Source organism: Muntiacus reevesi, chromosome 20 (genome assembly GCF_963930625.1).
Source record: "Muntiacus reevesi chromosome 20, mMunRee1.1, whole genome shotgun sequence".
Taxonomy (NCBI): domain Eukaryota; kingdom Metazoa; phylum Chordata; class Mammalia; order Artiodactyla; family Cervidae; genus Muntiacus; species Muntiacus reevesi.
The window spans coordinates 18016915-18030645 of NC_089268.1; the positions used below are offsets into that span (position 1 = coordinate 18016915).

General features: G+C 43.3%; 1 pseudogene; it reads right to left on the reverse strand.

Moving 5' to 3' along the window:
- Positions 1 to 8376: 8376 nt before the first annotated feature.
- On the reverse strand, positions 8377 to 10820 carry LOC136151379 (bromodomain-containing protein 9 pseudogene; annotated as a pseudogene).
- Between the last annotated feature and the right edge of the window lie 2911 nt (positions 10821 to 13731).

A 13731-nucleotide genomic window follows, 5' to 3' on the forward strand; every position in this document is an offset into this window, starting at 1 on the left:
TGGACAATCCCTGCAGCACAAAGATGTTCACTGAAACAGTAGTCAGGTAGAAAAGGGTTGAAAATAACCTAAATGACCATCAATAGCAATCAATTAATTGGTTGGTTTGGTCCCACTACATGGCATGCAGGATCTTAGTTCCCCAACCAGGGATCAAACTCATGCCCTCTGCAGCAGAAGCACGGATTCTTAACCACCGGACCACAAGGGAAGTCCCCAATAGCAACTAATTAATTTTAACCTTTGCACTATATTAACTAATACAATTTTACTTTGTATTGGGATATAGCCGATTAACAAAACAATGTTACGACAGTCTCAGGTGAACAGCTAAGGGACTCAGCCATACATATACATACGTTCATTCTTCCCCAAACTCCCCTCCCAACCAGGCTGCCACTTAACACTGAGCAAAGTTCCAGGTGCTATACAGTAGCTCTTTGTTGGTTATCAACTTTAAATACAGCAATGTGTACATGTCCATCCCAAACTCTTTAGCTATCTCTTCCCCTATTCATCCCCCCAGGGAACTGTAAGTTTGCTCTCTAAGTCTGTGAGTCTCTTTCTATTTTGTAAATAAGTCATTTCTATCATTTCTTTTTAGATTCCACATATAAGGGATGTCATACGATACTTCTCTTTCTCTACCTGACCTACTTCACTCAGCATGACAATATCTAGGTCCATCCATGAGCAACTAATTAATTTTTAGAAAGGAATTCTATGCATCTGCGAAAAAGAATGGGATATAAAAAGTGAACAAAAGCAAGGTATGGAACAATTCATATAACACATCTCCATTTACAGTTTTAAGAATGATACATGATATTCAGTTCAGTTCAGTTCAGTCGCTCAGTCGTGTCTGACTCTTTGCGACCCCATGAACTGCAGCACGCCAGGCCTCCCTGTCCATCACCAACTCCCGGAGTTCACCCAAACCCGTGTCCATTGAGTCGGTGATGTCATCTAACCATCTCATCCTCTGTCGTCCCCTTCTCCTCCTGCCCTCAATCTTTCCCAGCATCAGGGTCTTTTCCAGTGAGTCAGCTCTTCTCATCAGGTGGCCAAAGTATTAGTGATTAATAATTATCATTCAGTGCTTTCTATGTGCCAGGCTCATTTAACCTCCATTAACACTCTGTGAGATTAATACTATTATTATCCCCATTTTACAGACAAGGAAACTAAAATCCAGGAAAATTAGATAACTCTTTCAAGGTCACCCAGCTAGCAACTGGAGGAGCCAGGGTTTGGACACAAAGATAGTATATTCACGAATAGTTTATAGAAAGACATAACCAGAATCCTTAATATTTATCTCTGCCCAGTGAGATTGAGAATCTATGTTCTTTTAGATTGTTTGAACTTTCTTTTTACAGTTAGGGTGTCCAGATAAAATACAGGACACCTATTAAATATCTGAATCTGAGAAAAAAAAATTTAGTGTAAGTGTATCCTATACAGCATTTGGGACATACTTATGCAAAAAAAATAATCTGTTGCTTTTCTGAAAGTCAAATGTGACTGGGTGTTCTATATATTTTTTATTTGCTATATCTGACAACCTTCTTATGATGACCTTTTCTTTGGCAAAGCCAGAAGTTCCCTTGGTACTGCCATCATGAAATATCGGTTCTCCATCAGGGTGCCACCTTTGATAAAGCAAGATTTCAACAGGTGGCCTAATTGAGATATTGAAGTTACTTGATTAACTTATGACATTAATTAGGGATGATTCAGAAACAACTATGCCTGAAGCTCTGTCTTCCCTTGATTTTTGATGAAATGTGATGCATCATCCACCAGGAGAAAATTCAGGGGCCCTTAAAGATACAGTTTGGTTCTACCTCTAGACCGTAGAGACATTCACGCTGGTCCAGGGAGAGGCTTTTGTTCTTTGAGTGCCCTGTCACCAAACAGCAGGCGTAGATTTTAATGGGCATGTTGGACCCTGGGGACCGACGTCCCACATTTGGGTACTGTATCAGAATTTGTATAGGGTCGGAACCACGGACTGCCTCGGAAGCTTATAAACAGCTGTACTTGCCCGCCCTTCCTCTGGGTCCCTATCAGCAACCAGCGTAGAAGGTGTGTCTCCGTGGTTGATGGAGGTTAGAGCCTTTTGGGGATTCCTGAGCGAGAGGAAAGAATTGGCCTCAGGATTCTCCTCCTGAGGATGCTGAAGTCCAGGCTCCTTTTGAATGTCAGTTATATCAGCTGCTTATTGAATCCAAAACAACAACTGGACATCAGGTATTTCTGCGTCCCAAGCTGTGCAACGGGAATTGGTCATGTTCAGACAAACGCAAGCTCCCTTGTTAAAGAAGAGGAACCCCAGTCATAGGAAAGCCCAGCCTCACCAATGTTCGTCTCTCCTCCCGGCGCTGCAGAAGCCAGCCCTGGGCAAGAGCGCCCCCTGCAGACACCCGGCATCACTGCAGAGGAAGCGCCGTCTTAGAGCTGAGGCTTCCACCTTCCTTTAAAACCGCCTTCAGCAGCAAACATCCTACACCTAGCCTGGGGTGGGGGCTATTTCGAGAGGAGCATGAGGGGTCTCATCCCTGTGCAAGATTAAAGGCAGTCCCAATGACATGAACCTGGGCTCTAGAGATAAAAACGGGACATTCTCTCAGTTATTCAAGTTCTTGGGCTGTGATTAAATGTTTACACCATTGGCTTGGCTGCTTGATTCAACTGACTGGCAGTTCTCACAAAATTAAGCTCCTGGTTCCTCTTGTGGATGCCACTAAATCCCTGGTAAGGAATCCTGTTGGAACAAAGCCGAGATGCTTTGACAAGATGAGGGAGGCAGGCAAGCTGACACAAGAACAGGGTGATCACAAGGGAAAACGAATGCTGCCTTGGCAAGGGTCTGACGTATTTAACAACCAACATGCTACATTCAACAGCCCCATGAGGTTGGCCTTCCCCTACCTACTTCTGTGCCTGGAGGTAATGCCCTGCCCACTGCTGAAAGGTATGTAAGTTTCCCTGCTGCCCAGCCCATCAAGGCCAAAAGTATGTTCTCAGAACAATTAATGCTTAATTAGTAAAAGCTACCATTAAGGGATCAACTCTTAAGGAGCTTACTAAGGAAGTTGTGCCGAAATATGATATTCCTGATTCCTTATATCTGGTGATGACAGCTGTAAAAGGACCTGGTAAATACAAATAAGGAGTTTTTTAATTTTTTTGATTAATTCATTAATTTGGCTGCCTTGTCATAGCTACGGTGTGTGGGCGTCCCCAAATAAGTCTTAAACTTAGCTTTGATAAAGCACAAGTGACTTAAGGATTGCAAAAGAGTGGGGAAAGAATTATGAACTGGGAAAAATAACAACTAAACATATGAGTCTAAAATGAAATTTCCCTCTGCCTTTTGGGTTTTACACAATGTGGGCAACCAGCCTGATGATAATTCACTGAGTAATCTGGGACAGGAACTTATTACACAATTTACCAGAAATATTAACGTAAAAATGAAAACACCTTTTAACCAAATGGTAGGTAAATTATAAACTCACTAGCTGGTAATCAATCAGGAAAGTGAGAAGGAGGGAGGCCCAGGAAATGCTGAATATGATCATAATCACAAATTTAGTATCCAAATCATGTGAGGAATCTGATTGAATTTCCTCTGCTAATATAGCTCATCTGATCTTATTTCTTTTAATCATGGCTCCTGCTGGTCAAAGACCAATCCTTGATGTATGTGGCATTATTCCCTCCATTGCAAAGCAGTATAACCTACAGCATGACTCCTCATGCATTAGTTGTGAACTAACTGAACACATAAGAATCTCCCAAGCCAGGGTGAGGTGTATAATAGAGAATAGCCAGGTACTCTAATTAATAACACTGGATTCTCTGGTGGCTCAGACGGTGAAGAGTCTGTCTGCAATGAGGGAGACTGGAGTTCGATCCCTGAGTCGGGAAGATCCCCTGGAGAAGGAAATGGCAACCCACTCCAGTATTCTTGCCTGGTAATTCCCATGGACAGAGGACCCTGGTGAGCTATAGTCCATAGAGTCACAAAGAGTCAGACATGACTGAGTGACTTCACTTTCACTTTCACACAGTCTTTGCAGATAGAAGATTATGTCAGTGTAAACTCAACTACGGAAGGATTCAACATTCCATTGGTAACAATAAGTAATGGATCAAAACAAATACCAATAGTAATTGGTGTCTACAGGCCCTAGATCATTGGGTATGACTTTTTAAAAGTATACTAGTGCCCTTTTAGAAATACAAAGTGAATACATCCATCCCTTCTAGTCTACAATGAGTTTGTTTAACTGACTCAACCTGGGAGGCTGGGAATTCTATTCCAGCAGGTTCTGACTCTGGGTGCCATATTGCACTAGTCCTTTGACAGTTGGGAAAGAGGACCATTTACATTTCATGCAAGAGAGTAAGTGTGTTCTATGAGAAATCTGACTAGAATAGGGGAAAGACCTAGACATACTGACATCAGAGATTTCCCAGTGAAATGTCCCAGGCAGATCATCCTATAGCAAAGTCCACAATTGATATACCCTACCCTATACAAGATGCATTCAGAGCATCTTGTCAGATTTTTACTCTCCCACTCTTAAAAATAGCCAACAACCACAGATTACAACCTTTAACATAAGAAACAACAAAACTAACAGAAAAGAAGAAACCTGGATAAAACTGAAGCTATATAGGAGGGAAGAAAACTCCAACAACAACAAAACAAACCCACAACCACACCTATAATTTATATCCTCAGAGACACACTATTGAAACCATAAAATAACAAGATATTACTTAAAGGAGTCAATGAATGAAATTGAAATCCGAGAAATCAAAAATGGAAAGAAGAAATGAATAACTGATCAAAAGAGGAGAGGGAGGCTCAAGAGGGAGGTGATGTATGTATATAACTGTGACTGTATAACCAATACAACATTGTAATCTTTCAATTAAAAAATAAAGTAAAAAAATAGAAAAATTGATTAAATGGAAATCGCCCAGAAAGAAAATCAGAGAGAGGGAATTCCCTGGCGGTTCAGTGGTTAGGAGTCTGCACTTTCACTGCTGGGGCCCAGGTTCAATCTGTGGTTGGTGAACTTTGATCCTAAAAGCTGTGTGGTGCAGCCAAAAAAAAAAGAAAAGCAGAAAGGCAAAGAGACTGAAATAAGAGAAAAGATATGAGATATAGAAGACTAGCCCAGGAATTATAGGAGGGAAAAAAAATAGAAGAGAATATTATCTTTAAAAACTAATTCTTTAAAACTTCCCAGATTGTAAGGACATGAGTTTTCACACTGAAAGGGCCCTCTGAGTGTTCAGCATCAGTGAATAGAAATTGACCCACATTGAGTCATATCATTGTGAAATTTCTAAGGATAAAACGAAGATCCTTTAGACTTACAGAGATAGAAAAACTGATCATAAATAAAGAATTAGAAATCAGAATGACAAGATTTCTCAATAGATATATTAAAAGTTAGAAGACAACTAGGAGCTGCCTTCAAAATTCTGGAGGGAAATTATTTCCAACCTCTAACTCTATACTCAGGCAAACTATCAGTCAAGTGGCAGAGTAGAATAAAGATAATTTGATAATCGCAAGGTACGCAAAATGTATTTCCCATGCAACCTTTCTTTGGAAACTATTGGAATATCTGGTTCATCAAAATGAAGGTGAATCAAAGAATGAAGAAGATAAGAAGACATAGAATCCAGGACACAGGAACTGCAACACCGAGAGGATGAAGGGAATCTTAAGGACAATGGAGATTGAAGATTCCAAAGAGAATGTGCAAAGAGATTTCAGAATGTTGGCTATGTACCAGGCAGGGGTGGATCCAGGCTTTATGGAGCCTAAAGCTTATACAATTCGGGGATCCTCTTTAAGAAAGTAAGATACAAAATTACAAATACAAATGTTGGTATGAAAATGAATATTTATGTATTGATAGAATGAGAAAGCATAACAAACTACAAATTTAAAAGAGCTGACAAATACCACAAACATCACAAAAATCCAGAAAAATAGAATATTATTTTATGACTTAACTACTTGATTCAAGTTTCTAATACCTTTACTCTATATTTTTCAGCTGCATAATTTTTCTCCCAATAATTTATTATGAAAAATGTAAAACCTATAGAAAAAGTTACAAAACCTTTACAATAAATACCAATACCTATCACCTAAATTCTACAGTTACCATTTTACTATACTTAATTTATCAAAGATCTATCAATCTATACAATTCTCCAACTGTCCATTAATTCATCTTATTTTTTGATGCATATCACATGGAACAATTTGCAGGTGTTTCCTGCCATCTACCTCAGCATGTATGCCCTTAATAGGATTTCATTTTTGGGTTTTTTTTGTTTTTTTTTTTACAATTCTTGCCCTTTTTGTATTTGAGGTAAAATTTACATACAACGAAATGTAAAACTCTTAAGTGTATGCTGTATACTTTTTGGTCATCTCTACATATGACAAAGATTTTGTCATATTTTCTCTAGAGGGAATATGGAGATAATTCAGTCTTTTCTCCAGCATGATTAATCAAAATTTGTTTTTATTATCAGTAGCCGAGATGTATATAAAACAAGCAACTTTTACATATACATAGTGCTATTTATAATACTGGTACAGGCTTAACCAGAATTCTGATAAATTCTATTTAGATGTTTCACACCAAAAAAGAAAAATTATACAGTGCATTTATGATTCTATGTGTTGCATTAATCAGTATATTCTTGATAGGAGAAAACTAAATTGTTAGAAACTGAATCCATTACTTATAATTTTCTACCGCTGATACATGGAAAAAACGTTTCCACAGACTATCTTCCAGCTCCCTACATTCAGACGTTGTTTTTCTGCCCCTAGTCACCTACTTCTGCCATCAGGCACCATAGGACATGTTCACATCTTGTTATAACCTCTGCCTCTGCACCTTCATGTTACAACCCAGGGTGAGTTAGCATAGTATTAATAGAAGGTAGGAATATTCCTGAGTTGGCACAGTGGTGAAGAATCCGCCTGCCAATGCAGGTAAACATAAGAGATGCGGGTTCCATCCCTGGGTGGGGAAGATCCCCAGAGGAGGAAATGGAATCCCACTCCAGTATTCTTGCCTGGAAAATCCCATTAACAGAGGAGCCTGCTGGACTACAGTCTATGGGTTGTAAAGACACAATTGAGTGACTGAGCACACACACACACACAAAAATATTCCTATAGCAATTCCTACTAGGATGACTGACAATAACTGAACATTATGCAGATGTGACTACAAACTACATATAATCCAACTAAATACAAGCTGAATGGATCTCCAACCTAATTCCCTTTGCTTGGATCCCAAAACTGTAATGTGAGAGAAAATGTGACAGAGAGAAAGAGGAATGGGAAAGAGATAATGTAGTTAACCACAGTTAAAATGTCTCGCTTTTCAAATTATACAAAATTTGTGTATCATGTGGATATATTGCTAAGGCAAATCAAGGCTCTTGAAGCTTAAGCTTCACAGTGTCATGGACAATCTACTGCTGGCTCTGGGCTAACAGGACAGCCAGTCCATTCAGGGTTTCTTTTATTTTTATTTTTTGGGCCACAAGGCATATGGGATCTTAGCTCTCTGACCAGGTGTCAAACCTGCCGCCCACCCCACCCCTCCGCATTGGAAGGCAAAGTCTTAACCATTGGACCACCAGGGAAGTCCCATGCCATTACCACTTTGGAGGAGGTCAGAAAACTCCAGTAGAGATTTCTACAAGATATAATTTAAAGGTAACTGGATGTGTCTTGGTACAATGAGAGACTTAGACAATTGGTAGAGAACTGGAGCTTGAACATCTTGGTGTGCTCATAGAAAATGACGAAAATGAAAAATAAGACAATTATTAACTCCATGGAAAATAAAAAGTTGTTCAGGATAAGAAAAGTCATCATAATTTACTGGTTGGCTCAGCTATAAAAAACTTTTATCAGCATAATAATGTAAACTCTGAAAGTTTGTCTATCTAAATGACAAATATAACTACATTAGGAGGGTAGAGGAATATGAAGGTGGGGGCAGGGGATGAAAGAGCATGAAATCTTCTTTCCTAATAGGAAGTGCATAGATGATGCCTAAAATGGAAAAAAATCAAGAAGTAATACAAGGAAGCTATTTTGAAATATGGCAGCAGCTAAAATAATTCAAAGTGATTGCCTCTGAGAAGACAGATTGGGGGGAAAGGGACTAGGGACTGCTCTGTTTTTTTTCATTGTTTTTATTTATTTTTTTCTTTTTATTAAGATCTGTATTTACAATCTGCAGATACAAACAGGCATCCAGTAAACACATCCAGAACAAAGTGATTTCCGACACGTGATCCACAGCTGCAGCCACAAGATGGCCCACTGCCCAGCAGAGCTCCCCACGTGGCACCCCCCATGACCTGCCCCAGAAGTGTGGGGACGCAGCTCGGTGGGGTGGGATACACACAGGACTCACCCACGTCTGCTCCCCGAAGATGCAGACTGAACAGTGTGTTTACACGGGCACCGAGAGGAACGTCCCCGCCACCTAGCAGCCCAGAGACAGATCACGCCGGCTTCACAGAATCTGCTCACACACCCTTTATAAGTGATGTCTATCCCAGGATGCACAGGGCTGTCCATGGACACCCCGCATCCGAGTGCAGCCGGCATGATCGCAGACAACTCACCAGCTCCCCGGGGCTGCTCCCACAGGCCGAAGGGGACAAGATGAAGTTTTTGTCTCGTGACAAAAACTCTGTACATGCAAATAAAAACTGAGAAGCACAAAACCACCGAAGACCGTCTGCAGGCTAGGCCTTTGTGGAGGCCGCAGGCTCCGGAGACTGCAGGAACTCATACGGTTCTTGGGATGCCTCCTGCTGCTCCCCAAAGCTGAGGCGAGAAGGACTCCCCAGATGGTGCTGGTCCCGGTCAGAGGCGTTGGACAGCGAGCTGAGGTCGGACGAGGGCCACGAGCCCCCGCGCTCTGCCTGCGCCTCCTGCAGGTCCAGAAGGAGCTTCGTCTTCTCGTCCAGGCTCAGGTGCCCGTCCTCAGGGTCCAACTCCTTCTTCACCTTCCCCAGACAGCCAAGCACGGAGATGTCCAGGGAAACATCTGAGCAGGGCTTCATGGCCATGAAGTCCAGCGTGGAGCCCCCGTCCCCGAGAGGGTCCCCAGCCTTTACTTCATCCGGAGGCTTCATCGGAACGCTTCTCCTCTGCCTCAGCCGGAAGAGCATCCGCGAGTGGTCCCCGCCTGTGATCTGGTCCAAGAGGTCGTCCACCAGCTTCTTGCTGTAGCTCCCGGCATCCTTCACAAACTCCTGCAGGCTCAGTGCGCACTGCACGCCCGTCTCGTCTCCATAGGCCGAGTACAGCAGCTCCACCTCGTCAGCCTTCAAGTCACCAAACACGGAGTTGTTGTGTGTGGAGAGCGCAGTGCTGGCACTGGAGAGGAAGGTGACTCGGCTCCTCCGTTCCTCCCGGAAGCCCAGCGTGGTGAAGTCGGGCAGTAGCTTGCTGGACAATGAGCTCAGGTCCACCGGGTGGGTCTCTTCCTCGTCGGCATCCAGGCCGGCCGTGTTGACCACACTGTAGAGCAGACTGCCGTCCCCATTCTTCTTCAGGTAGCCCATCTTGCCGCCAGGCACCAGCCGGCTGATCCTGTCCCGGGCCTCATCGGCTGCGTGCTCCACCAGCGCCAGCACAGGCTCCTCTGCGGTGCTGTCCGTCAGGCTGCAGGCATTCCCCTCCGGCTCGAACACGCAGCTGATGACTTCTCTACTTGGCCACTTGGACTTCTTGGCCGCCTCTACGTGCACGGGCACGACTTCGGGGACAGGCTCCTCGGCAGCCGTGTCTTCGTTGCCCAGAAGAGCCGCCTGCTGAGAGAAATCCATGTCCGGCATAAACGACATGCTGCGCTTCAGAGCTAAGAGCCGCTCTTTGCTCATCATCTTGAAGTCGGCGTGCAGGATCTTCTTGGCCAACTTGTAGTACACAGTATCCGGCCTGTTGTACGTCATCGCGTTGTCACACATCAGCTTGAAATCTGCCTTAAATTCCGTGACTGACTTGTACTCGTTAGCTATGATCTTGTCTTTCATCGTGCCGAAGGTCCATTGGGTGTTTTATTATCATCGAGTACCCAGGAGCGATTGCATCCGTGACAGGAAAAGCAAAAAATCCATGAGGATCTTTTCTCTGCAGCTGGCGGAGGAAGTGCTCCAGCAGCTGCTGGATAGGCGTGCTCTCGTTCTCAGCTGGCTGCGTCCAGCAGGCTCTTACGGGCCGGTCGGGGGGCGGTTCCACCTCCACTTTCTTCCCAGGGTCAAAGTCGTCGGCCTTCCCCTCTGTGTCACAGTGCTCCTTCTCCCGTTTCCGCTTCTCCTCCTCCTTTCGTTTCCTCCTTTCTTCATCGTCAAGGTGCTTCTCCTTCTCTGACTTTTTCTTTTTCTTCTTCTTCTTCTCCTTGGGTCTCTCCCGCTCGTGGTCTGACCTGTCATCGTAGTTACTGGAGTCATGGCCGGACCCTGAGAGTTCCGTCACTTCGCTTCCTCCAACTTTGAGGACCAGCTTCAGGGGCTTCTCCAAGGGCTTGTCTGCATAGTCCTCGTAAGACGAGCGCCATTCGGTCTCGTGCTTCCTGCCCATGGCTGCGGCGCCCAGGGCAGCAGCGAGCCCGCCTGGAGCGCGGCCACCGCGCACCGGCCCCGCCTCGCCCGTGGAGCTCGCCCGGCCGCACCCTGCTTTTTTTCATTGTTTTTAAACAAACTCTGTAGAACTGTAAAATTCTTAACATTTGTACATGTATAATTTTGACAAAAATTAAAAACACTCATCCCCTGTAGTCTAGGGATTCTAATTCTAAAGACTTTATCTGTCTCACAGACACACTTACATGTGCATAATAACATTTTTACAAGGTCATTTATTGCCTTATAGTCTGTAAGAACAAAAGACTAGAAATGATTTAAACATCATTAATAACGGATTGTTAAATAAATGAAACATATATTCACTGGAATACTACATAGCCTATGGAGGAATCTCCTAAATGAAAAAGTGAAATGCAGAAAATATGCATATATGCTACCACTGGCATAAAAACAAAAATTTACCTGCAATATACAGAAACTCTCTAGAAGGACACACAAGAAGTGGAAAACAGTAGTTGTCTCCAGGAGAGGGAAGTTAATGGCTAAGTTCAAGTGGCAATATTATCTATTAGAAAATAAAATTTTAATTAAAAAGCTTTAATACAAGATGGAAAAACACAGAATTAATTAAACGAACCCAACAACAAGGCAAATGGATATTTGCTAATAGTAACCGTATCAGTCAGGGTTCTGCAGAGAAATAAAACCAACAGATACACATCTCCAGGACCAAGCTTGATGTCAGTAACAGCCAGGAACAAGATAGTCTCCAATGCACTTGCAACTTCTAAATCTCACCAGAGCACATACAATTGATGGAATCTAATTTGTTTCCAGGACTCTAGTTGCAAAGGAGTGTAGACAATGTGGTGTTTAGCTGACCACACTTTAGAGGGCATGAGAGCATATCTGGAGATGATACTGTCTGGGGAAGCCAACCCACAGAGTTTGCCACAGTAATTGAACTTGTGAATGGTGGTTTCTGAGAGGCTGATATAACAGAACCCATGCCTGGGGCAGCTATATGCCCTTGTCCTTTTTGGGCTTGGTGTCACTGGTTTTCTAATATCTTTCTACAGCCAGAAAGACATTATTTTGCCTTCTTTCATTTGGCCTCCCATAATGACCAAGTACAATAATTTACATGCCTTAAAGAATACATTGCACCTGTCAAAGAAAAAAAATTATTCCTGAGACTTGTTATAGATGGTAAGGGAAGGACTTCTCTGATAGTTCAGTATCTAAGACTCCAAGTTCCCAATGCAGGGGGCCTGGGTTAAATCCCTGGTCAAGGAACTAGATCCTGCATGATGCAACTAAGAGTTCGCATGCTGCAAGTAAGATGGAAGATCCCACATGCCACCACTAATACCTGGCACACCCAAATAAATATTTATTTATACATAAAATAAGAGACATAAAACATTCAATCTACCACAGTGACTTTGGGCAAGTTACCTTATCTTCATGAAGCTCAGTTTCATCATATCGTAACTAAAAACAGTAACATCTATCTTGAAAAGGTTTTAGTAAAGAATAGGAAAAATAGAATGGTTCTATTACTAGTGAGTGTGTGTGCATGCTAAGTCATTTCAGTCATGTCCGACTCTGTGCGACCCTATAGATTGCAGCCCATCAGGCTCCTCTGTTCGTGGAATTCTCCAAGCAAGAATACTGGAGTGGGTTGCTATTTCCTTCTTCAAGGGAACTTCCTGACCCAGGGATCGAACCTGGGTCTCTTATGTCTACCTGCACTGGAGGCAGGTGCTTTATCACTAGCGCCACTTGGAAAGCCTAGTATTTATTAGTTTATCTGAAAACTTTTTGCCAAAAAGCCACAGCTTTCTTAACGTTCTTGATTCATTCCAAGTCTGTTTTAACCTCAGGGCCTTTGCACTTGCTGTTTGCTTTGTTTACAATGCTCTTGTGACTACCTCTTTCTTTTCACTCAGGGCTCAGCACATTTCTCCCTTCCCAGATATGTTTCATTAACCAATCTATATAACAGCTACCCTCCCACTGGGAAGAGACACCAGAGACCTCTTTTTCTCCACACACACAGAGGAAAGGCTGTGGCAGGATGCAATGAGAGGGTAACCATCTGTAAGTCAAGGAGAAACCTCACCAGAAACCAACACAGCTAGTTCTTTGATCTTAGACTTCGGACTCCGAACTTTGATAAAATGAGCTTTAAGTCACCCAGTCTGTAGTATTCTGGTATGGCAGCCCAAGCAGTCTAATATAGAGTTTCACGCCTCTGACAGATTTTCTTTTAGGTTGTTTTGTCTATCTGGAGAAGACTCTCTCAAACTTCTGCCTGAGACGTAAAAGCCAGCCACTGGTATGCTTAGAGCCAAGGGGGTGAAATGCATTTGGGGTGAACCTATTCAGTGTATCAACTTTGAATTCAGTTCAGTTCAGTTCAGTTGCTCAGTCGTGTCTGACTCTTTGCGACCCCATGAATCGCAACACACCAGGCCTCCCTGTCCATCACCAACTCCTGGAGTTTACTCAAACTTATGTCCATCGAGTCGGTGATGCCATCCAGCCATCTCATCCTCTGTTGTCCCCTTCTCCTCCTGCCCCAATCCCTCCCAGCATCAGGGTCTTTTCCAACGAGTCAACTCTTGCTGCTGCTGCTGCTGCTGCTAAGTCGCTTCAGTTGTGTCCGACTCTGTGTGACCCCATAGATGGCAGCCCACCAGGCTCCCCCATCCCTGGGATTCTCCAGGCAAGAACACTGGAGTGGGTTGCCATTTCCTTCTCCAAAGCATGAAAGTGAAAAGGGAAAGTGAAGTCTCTCAGTCGTGTCCGACTCTTAGCAACCCCATGAACTGCAGCCTACCAGGCTCCTCCATCCATGGGGTTTTCCAGGTGGGCCCTAGTAGTCAGTAGTGTCCCTGTTCTTAGTTCTGCCTTAAGTCTCTCAGTCCAAAGACCCTCAAGTGCAACCTCTCTAGCGGATAAACCTCTAGTCTTCTTCCAGGGTGGGAGACGAGGTGATCTAACTTCTTGCTATACAGACTTTCAAACAATATTCTTGTTTTTAGC